Source organism: Quercus lobata, chromosome 2 (genome assembly GCF_001633185.2).
Source record: "Quercus lobata isolate SW786 chromosome 2, ValleyOak3.0 Primary Assembly, whole genome shotgun sequence".
Taxonomy (NCBI): domain Eukaryota; kingdom Viridiplantae; phylum Streptophyta; class Magnoliopsida; order Fagales; family Fagaceae; genus Quercus; species Quercus lobata.
In genome coordinates this window covers 66,959,286-66,967,542 of record NC_044905.1, presented here as the reverse complement: position 1 = coordinate 66,967,542, position 8,257 = coordinate 66,959,286, and the positions used below count along the sequence as shown (strand labels likewise).

The window sequence follows — 8,257 nt, the reverse complement described above, 5'->3', positions numbered from 1 at the left end:
GTGTCTTGGTCTGATGACAAAGAGCGATCATCAGAAGTGGATGCCATAAGTTGAAACTCTCTCCAAAAAAAAAAAAAAAAAAAAAAAAAAAAAAAGATAATCTTCTAAGTGCTTTTGGTCATCAAAATTTGAAGCGAGCACTATTTTATATTGGGATCTTTTATACGTTGAAATGTGAGAGTCCAAAATGACTGGGCAACTACTTCTATGAAAAGCTTGTGGATATATATTGGATATAAGATATAACTGATTTTCATATATGTGGAGACCATCACTTAACGTTCTGCCCTCCTCCTCGTGGGTTGCCAAAAACTGAGCGGTCCGTGATAAGTTTAGAAAAATCCTCCCTTTGGTGTCCATCCAATTGTGAAGGCAGACACCTTTTAATTGAGAACAGTTGAACATTTTCATGAGAAATTAAGAACTTGAGCCATTATGATTTCATATTCAAACTGAGATTACCTCAAAGTTTGTAATACTCCACTAATTTGCTCATTGGTGTTTATTAGGTAGATTTGTATTATATATAAGTGATCATGAGTATATCTAATTGTAATACTAAAATTACGCTACTTTGCACCTTAAATGTTTATTAGAAAAATTTGAACTTACAAAATGCTTACGAGCATAGTTATTAAACTTGGATTGGACATTAATTCGATCTATGAGCTATGTCACTGGGTCACTGGTTCAACCAGTAGGTCATTGGTTGAACTGTAAGGTCAAATAAAAAAATTTTAAAATAAATATATATAAAAAAAGTTTATGAAATCATAACATTAATATGTAATGTAAGGGTAGGTTTTGGATCCTTGGCCCAAATGATCAATGGATCAAAGCCTAAAGAGACCAATGCAATGAATTTGTAGAGAATGGGCTGAAAACTAGACTTTGATATTTAAGACCAATTCCATGATGGATTAGAGATGATAATGACACAAAGATAGCAAGTTTTATATAAAAAAACTCTTCCTTAGCAAAGTCCGAGGAGAGTAGTTCTTGCATAGGATTCTCTTAGACTTGATTACCATTACAATTCTTTGTGCTACGGTTCTTTTTCCACAGATTCTCCACCCTCCTCACGTAATGGGATTTTTCTTCTTTATATTACCCTCCTTTGCTCCATCTCAGCCCTCCACATGTAAATCAGATGGCTAACTTCTTTCCTTGTCCCCTCAGCACCTTCATGTGAAACTGAAAAGTGAATGTTATTAAATTACCATATTCTAATGCATTAAACAGTAAAGAAGTGAGGGAACAATACATTTATTTTTTCTTTAGGTTTTATCTTATTTAAATTACCATATTATCATAAATTAAACAATAAAGAAGTCAATGGAGTGAACCTATTAATATAATTTTACACAATTCACAAACCTAGTTGGGTTATTAAAACCTAGCCAGGTTACACGGTTTGCTTAAAACCCCCCGAGTTTTACCGGTTTTACCGGGTCTTATGTACATCCGATCCTATTGATGACCCGGATCAATCACTATATTGGGTCACAAGGTTACCAGTCCGACTGGTCGGGCCGGACCGGATTTAATAACACTACTTAAGAGTATACTCAATTGTAACTTGACTTAGGTGATGATATCAATTAAAATTCAACTTTGCTATGGGCACGAATTGAAATTCTCAATAATTTTTTTCAGATGTAAATTGAAATTTTTTGTTCAAATGTAACCATGCCGAGATACAAATTCTTAACTTTTTGTTACAACAATACAGTATTCCTGTAGTATTTACTCACTATTTGGGGAGTGAAAAAATTTGAATCAATAAACATAAAAACTAGCTGAAGAGAATAATAAATGCTACAAGTTTTACAATAATATGGGCATGAATTGAAAGTCATTAAATTTTCCTATAATACTTATCACACAACTCCTTTTTTAATTGTCAATTCAATGAGTTTGGATTATGAAGTGTGTTCTAGAACAATTGACACCACCTTATACTTTCACAAGATTTCATAACATAATTGTAATAATTAATCTACTTAATAGTACAACCTAGATTGAGAACTTTATTTATGTATCTTAAAAAAAAAGGAAATGAAAAGAGAAAACTCATTTAAACTTTACTGGTGTTTATGAAAATGTCTTGTGAGACGTGATACTATCTATCTCAAAACTTGAACATGTTAACCCTGTCCCAGTCCCAGTACCATCCGATGTCATCCCGTGTTCATTGTGAACATTAGTAGCCCAAAGGCCATCATCTGTAACATTAATACAAAATGATAATGTATCCAAGTAAATATGCTCACCACCAGTATTGATACTCTCTTTCTCAGCATCTGCGTTCTCTTGCAGCTACAATGCCAACTTGAGCTTTTCCACCACATCACCCATTGTGGGCCGTTGGATGCCTTGATCTCGTGTGCAACTCTCTGAAATCTGTATGAACACTTTGAAACACAGTGGAGCTATCTTCCCCTTCAAATATGGATCAATGATTTCATTGATTGTCCCTCTCTCAATGCACTTCCGAGCCCAATGGGCTAGGTTCCATTCTTCTTCCTCTAGTTTTTGATTTAGTGCCTTTCAGGCACATAATACCTCCAACAACACCACACCAAATGAGTATACATCAGACTTGTCTGAAAGCTTTTGAAAACGTGCGTATTCCGGATCCAAACAGCCCCAAGTACCTTTAACCATGGTACTAACTGCAGAATTATTTTGATCCATTTTGGACAATCCGCAATCTGAAACCTTGGCAACGCATTTCTCGTCTAATAAAATGTTGGTGGTCTTCACGTCTTGGTGGATAATAGTATGCTTCACACCCCTGTGAAGGTAGTGTAATCCCTGTGCTGCTCCAATGCATATATCGAGCCACTTTTTCCATGGGAGTGGATCATTGTTGGTGCCGTAGAGGTGTTCACGGAGTGTCCCGTTGGTCATGTTTTCATAGACAAGGATCATCTCACCCTTCTCATTGGAGTATCCGATAAGAGAGACGAGGTGAATGTATCGAAGTTGAGAGAGCATCTCAATCTCAGTTCGGAACTCATGGGCACCTTGTAGTGACTCAGGGTTCAAGTGCTTGATTGCCATAGTCATGGTTTCCTCACCATCAATTTGACCTTTATATAAATTACTAAAGCCGCCTACTCCTATAATTAGATCTTCACGGAAGTTGTTGGTTGCAATTTTGATCTCAGCAAGTGAAAAGTAATGGCACTGTTCTTTCCTCATTGAGGAAGCCATTTTTTGGGATGGCAATTTCTACCTGACCTGCGGGTACTCGGCCCAACCCTAATGAGCCGGGTTTTACCTGGCTCGATAAGGAATAGGGTCGGGTTTGGGTTTTTATTTTAAAAAAATCTGAACTGGGTTCGGGTTTTTGTAAAAACCTGGCCTGAATCCAGACCCGACCCGATTATATATAATTTATAATTACTAAAATACCCATATATAAATAAATATATATATATATATATATATTGTTATAAACCCTAAAACTTTTATTCCTCATTGTCATTTCATTTCAGCTCACACAAGCCATAGCCCGCCTCTCTCATCTCTATTCTCTTCAGTCTCACTCACACAATCTCACTCTCTCACTCACAAATCACAATCTCACTCACTCTCAATCTCACCTTCGGCCAACTACCCAACCTCTCACCGCTGGTCCAACTTTCACTGCCGTCCTAAGCTCTGTTAGTATCACCACTCTCCCTCAAGCAACCTTGTCGATAAGCACCTTAAGAGATCAAGCACCTCTCCTCATGGACCTCACCTCGCCGAACCCTCCTCAACCTCACAAGGCCACAACTCTCTCATCTTTCTCACCTCGCTGTGAACTCAAGCTTTTGCACTGAAAATCATTCATTTTGTTCAAAGAATCAAATTTGTATTTTCTAGTTTAAGTGTTATTTTTGTTGAGTAGGATCGGCTTGTTTGATTTGATTTTGTATATGTTAATTCTTGTTTTTACTTTTGATGTGGGAAAATTTTGTAATGAAAAAAATGGGTTTCCAATATGTTCAAATTTGGATTTTCTTGAGTGTTCCCTACTCTTTGGTTGCTGAGAAAATCAGTATTAGGCAAACATTTTTTTTTTTTTTTTTAATTGGGCAATGGAATGGGCCCTGAAGTGGCATGGCCCAACGAGGTAGGTCTGGGCCCTGGAAAAAAGAAATCCGTTCAATAATCGGGCCAGGTCCAGGTCACAGGTCTTGGCCCATGGGTTAGGTCCGGGTATTAAAAAACCTGGCCCCAACCCGACCCGTTGACATTCCTAGTCATTTTCCCTGTTTGCTTTCTTTTGTATAAGTTGAGCCTGAACTAGCTGCAGCAACTTGATAGTGGATAATTAGAGGCATAGCGTTTGGTTTTCCTCTGTTTCCCAAAAACCACACACGCTATAAGAAAGAAAAGAGCAAAGATACCCATACCAATCCCAATGGCAATGAATATTCTTTTCGTTGTCTTGAACTTTGGTAGATGAAATGCCGGAAGTGAATTGGGTTTAGCAAGATTGCCATCACGATCGCTCAATTTGAAAACTTCGATTCCGATTAAAATGACATTGGAATTATATTTAGGGACCAGCAAAATAAAGGTCCCATGCATTGTCTATATCTCCTTCTTTTTGATCCGTACTACATAGTCCCGATAAACTGGTATGCTAGAAAGCACGGACGCGGCTTAGAGGGTACCGCACCTGAGTCCGATGTGAGATGCGGCGTCTAACGCAGTTGACCGCGCATTGGTGCCGCGTCTAAGTTTTTTTTTTTTTTTTTTTTTTTTTTTTTTTTTTTTTTTCCCTCGGATTCACACCGACTCAACTTGATTCGCGCCGACGCGGCTAGATTCATGTCGAATCGACTTCAATTCGTGCCGAACTAGGCTGATTCTGCCAGAATCGGGCCGTATCGGCCATATCGGGTCGTATCAGCCGGCGATCGATACGGCTGAAACAAGCCGAAATCGGCCTTGAAACTCACTGGAGAAGCTGAAATTCTGACCTCAGATGTGTTTCTTGCCTTCTTCTTTCTTTGTTTTGTGAATCAAGGTATATTAATGTGTTTTTAAGAATATTTTAATAGTAAAAATATATAGAAAATATAAATAAAAATATTTTTAATAATTTTTTAATCGTCAAGTCCCGCCACACCCACACCTTACTTTTTCAAAAATTGCCGAGTCCCACACCCACACCTGAGTCCCAAAACGCACCCGTGCTTTATAGCTAGTATGACAGTGCCACCAAGGCCGGTCCATAAACTTATATTAGAGTTTTCTTTAGCTAACTGATTCTCTATATAGATATTGGATTGGTTATTGCCAAAGTAATTTATTTCACAGAAATGGAGCCTTATTAGATATATAAATCCCGAATCAACGAATAAATTCCAAGTTAAATTTTCCATCTTGTGAATAGGTATTACGCCTATAGGCATAGTTGTCTACCCATTGATCTTGCAGTCCCATAGACCTCATCAGGTGCTGTGTAATTTGGTATTTCTATGTATTTGGGTATGAATGATTCATTAAAATAAATCATGCCTTCAGATAAGAAATACTCTCATCTGGGTACCATCCTCTGAAGAAGCCCGTTTCCTCAATTGGTGCTATTGAGCTTCCACCAACATTTAATCAAAAAACCTTCTCGAGTGCGCTGGTGTAGTTTATGTAGAACTCAGTACGTCCGTCAACATTACGAGGCACTTTCTCATCAGGTGTACCTTTTGGACTGTAGTACAGGTCTTTAGGCATGGAGACAATCTCAATTCCATTAATGAAAGCATAAAAATTAATAGTAGTAGTTAAAAAGGGATGAAGGTTAAGTTCAATTTTTGATTCTCTTCAATGTTGACCCAGAACTCTTTGACAAAGGATTTTAACTAAAAAGAATCAGCAAGAGCAGAAGAACTGAAGTTCCTAAGTAAGGTGAATGAACCTGCTTTGATAGTGAAAAAGTCCTTAGATGCCTCAAAACCTGAGTAAGTGGTCTATTGCTCTTCTATGCTCATAGTCTGCAAGTGGTCGTCCATTTCTAACATTGCTATGTAGCACTCGTGTGCTGCCACTTGGTCTCCCTGTACCTCTCCTACTCTGTACTCAGTGGGGAACTTGATCATCAGGTGATAGGTCGAAGTTACGGCTTTCCATGAATTGAGGGTAGGACGGCCTAGTATGGCGTTGTAAGCAAACGCATAGTTGACGACAAGGAATGTAACATCTTTGGTAATTTGTTAAGGGTAATCCCCAACCATCATGGGCAATGTAACTGCAATGAGTGTTCCTCCGAACCCGACAAGCGGTGCATTAGTCGATACAAGCCGTTCTCTCTCGATCCTCATCTGCTGGAATGCTCGGTAATAGAGGATATTAGCAGAGCTTCCATTATCAAATAGGACCCGATGAGTGTTGTAATCCCCTACTCGTATGCTAACAACGAGTGCATCATTGTGTGGGTGGTGGAGACGTTGAGCATCATCCTCCGAGAACCCAATTTTGGGGTTGTCGACCCGCGCTATCTTTGGAACAAAACTCGTTAGCTAGACGCTCTAAACCATCCTTAGGTAAGTCTTACGTGCCTTTCTAGATGAACCGGGAGCTATGGTGCCCCCTACAATAATCCTTATGTCTCCTAGGGATGGCCTAGAACATTCGTTATCCCTTCTTACAGCCTGCTTTTATGGTGGGTCTGCCCTTTCCTTACTGACGAACTGTTGCAATTTCCCTTGTCTGATTAGGGCTTCGATCTGCTACTTCAAGTTATAGCATTCAGATGTGTCGTGACCGTGATCCCAATGAAAACGACAATACTTGTTTCAAGACCTCTTACTGGGGTCTCCTTTCAGCTTGCCAGGTCACGTTAAGGTCGTATCATTCTTGATCTGCATCAACACCTAATCAACTAGGACAGTCAGTAGGGTGAAGTTAGTGAACCTTCTAGTGGGGGGTTTGGAACGCCTATCCTCCCGTCAGTCTCCAGTTCTAGCCATCTTCTGTCCCCTTTCCTACCATTCATCTTCTTGCTTTTCCCTCTTCTTGGGTTTCTCCTCTAGGGCTAGTAGCGCGTCGTCTGCGTTCATGTACTTAGTAGCTTGATAAAGCACATCTGACATGATCTTTGGGTCATTCTTATATAAGGAGAACAAAAACTTCCCCTTCCACAGACTACTGGTAAATGCAACAACAAATATCTTGTCATTAGTTTCGTCTATTGAAAGAGCTTCTTTGTTGAAACATGTTATGTAGGACCTCAGTGTCTCATCTGCTCTCTACTTGATGCTTATCAGGCACGCAGTGGATTTCTTATACCTGTGCCCCCTATGAAGTGTGATGCAAATTGCGCACTTAGTTCTTTAAAGGTACCGATGGAGTTGGGCATCAATTTGCTAAACCTTATCCTAGCAAGACCTTTCAATATAGTTGGGAAGGCCCGGCATATAATCTCGTCCAGAAATCCTTGTAAGTGCATGAGGGTTTTGAACGATTCTAAGTGGTCTAAGGGATCCTTTAGCCTGTTATAGGCTTCTATCTGCGGCATGCAGAACTTCACAAGAAGGGGGCACAAAGTAACAAGCGCTATAAATGGCAAGTCCGTCCAGTGGACCAGCTTGTCAAGGTCGTTTGACATACGCCCCTTGAGGGTGTTCATCATGAAGTCCATCATTTCCTTCATCATTTGCATCTCAGCAATCATATGCGACGGTGCCATATCTGCGACGGATGGACGGCTAGTATCTTGTCACTCTTGTTTGCTCGAGGCAATGTTGCCTTCTGATCCTTCTTGGTCCCTTCTTTCGGCGCTAATGCCCTCTTGCTCCTCTCTGTGACTGTTGGGCCTAGCATCCCTTTGGCATAGCTGTTCCTCCAGGTTGTGGTTTTTCTTAGTATGGTGTTCGACAGCCACGGCTAAGGTCTGTACCTGTCTTTCAAGGGCAGTAATGCATGGTTCATCTTCGTTATTGTTGTTGGTTGCCATCGAGCAAGTGAATACCATACAACTCTTTGTTTGGGAAGTGGTAGTATGGCTTTTACTACGAGAGTCGTTTCCCACAGACGGCGCCAATTGATGATGCCAAAAATCATCAGTGAGCCGCACAGTCCTCACATACCCTAGACAAATCCTATGAAATAGAAACAAAGAAAGACTTTACAGAGAATACCGGTGTGGTATTGGCCAAATACCTTCCGAAGGTTAAGTTAGAGAGAATTTCTACAATTCTAGAGTGCTAGAGCTGGGAAAATTACGCTTATCTTGATTTATGAGGGTTTTGAGGTTTTT

General features: G+C 39.8%; 1 pseudogene; it reads right to left on the bottom strand.

The window, feature by feature from the left end:
• Positions 1-2,094: 2,094 nt before the first annotated feature.
• On the bottom strand, positions 2,095-7,687 carry LOC115968760 (annotated as a pseudogene).
• Between the last annotated feature and the right edge of the window lie 570 nt (positions 7,688-8,257).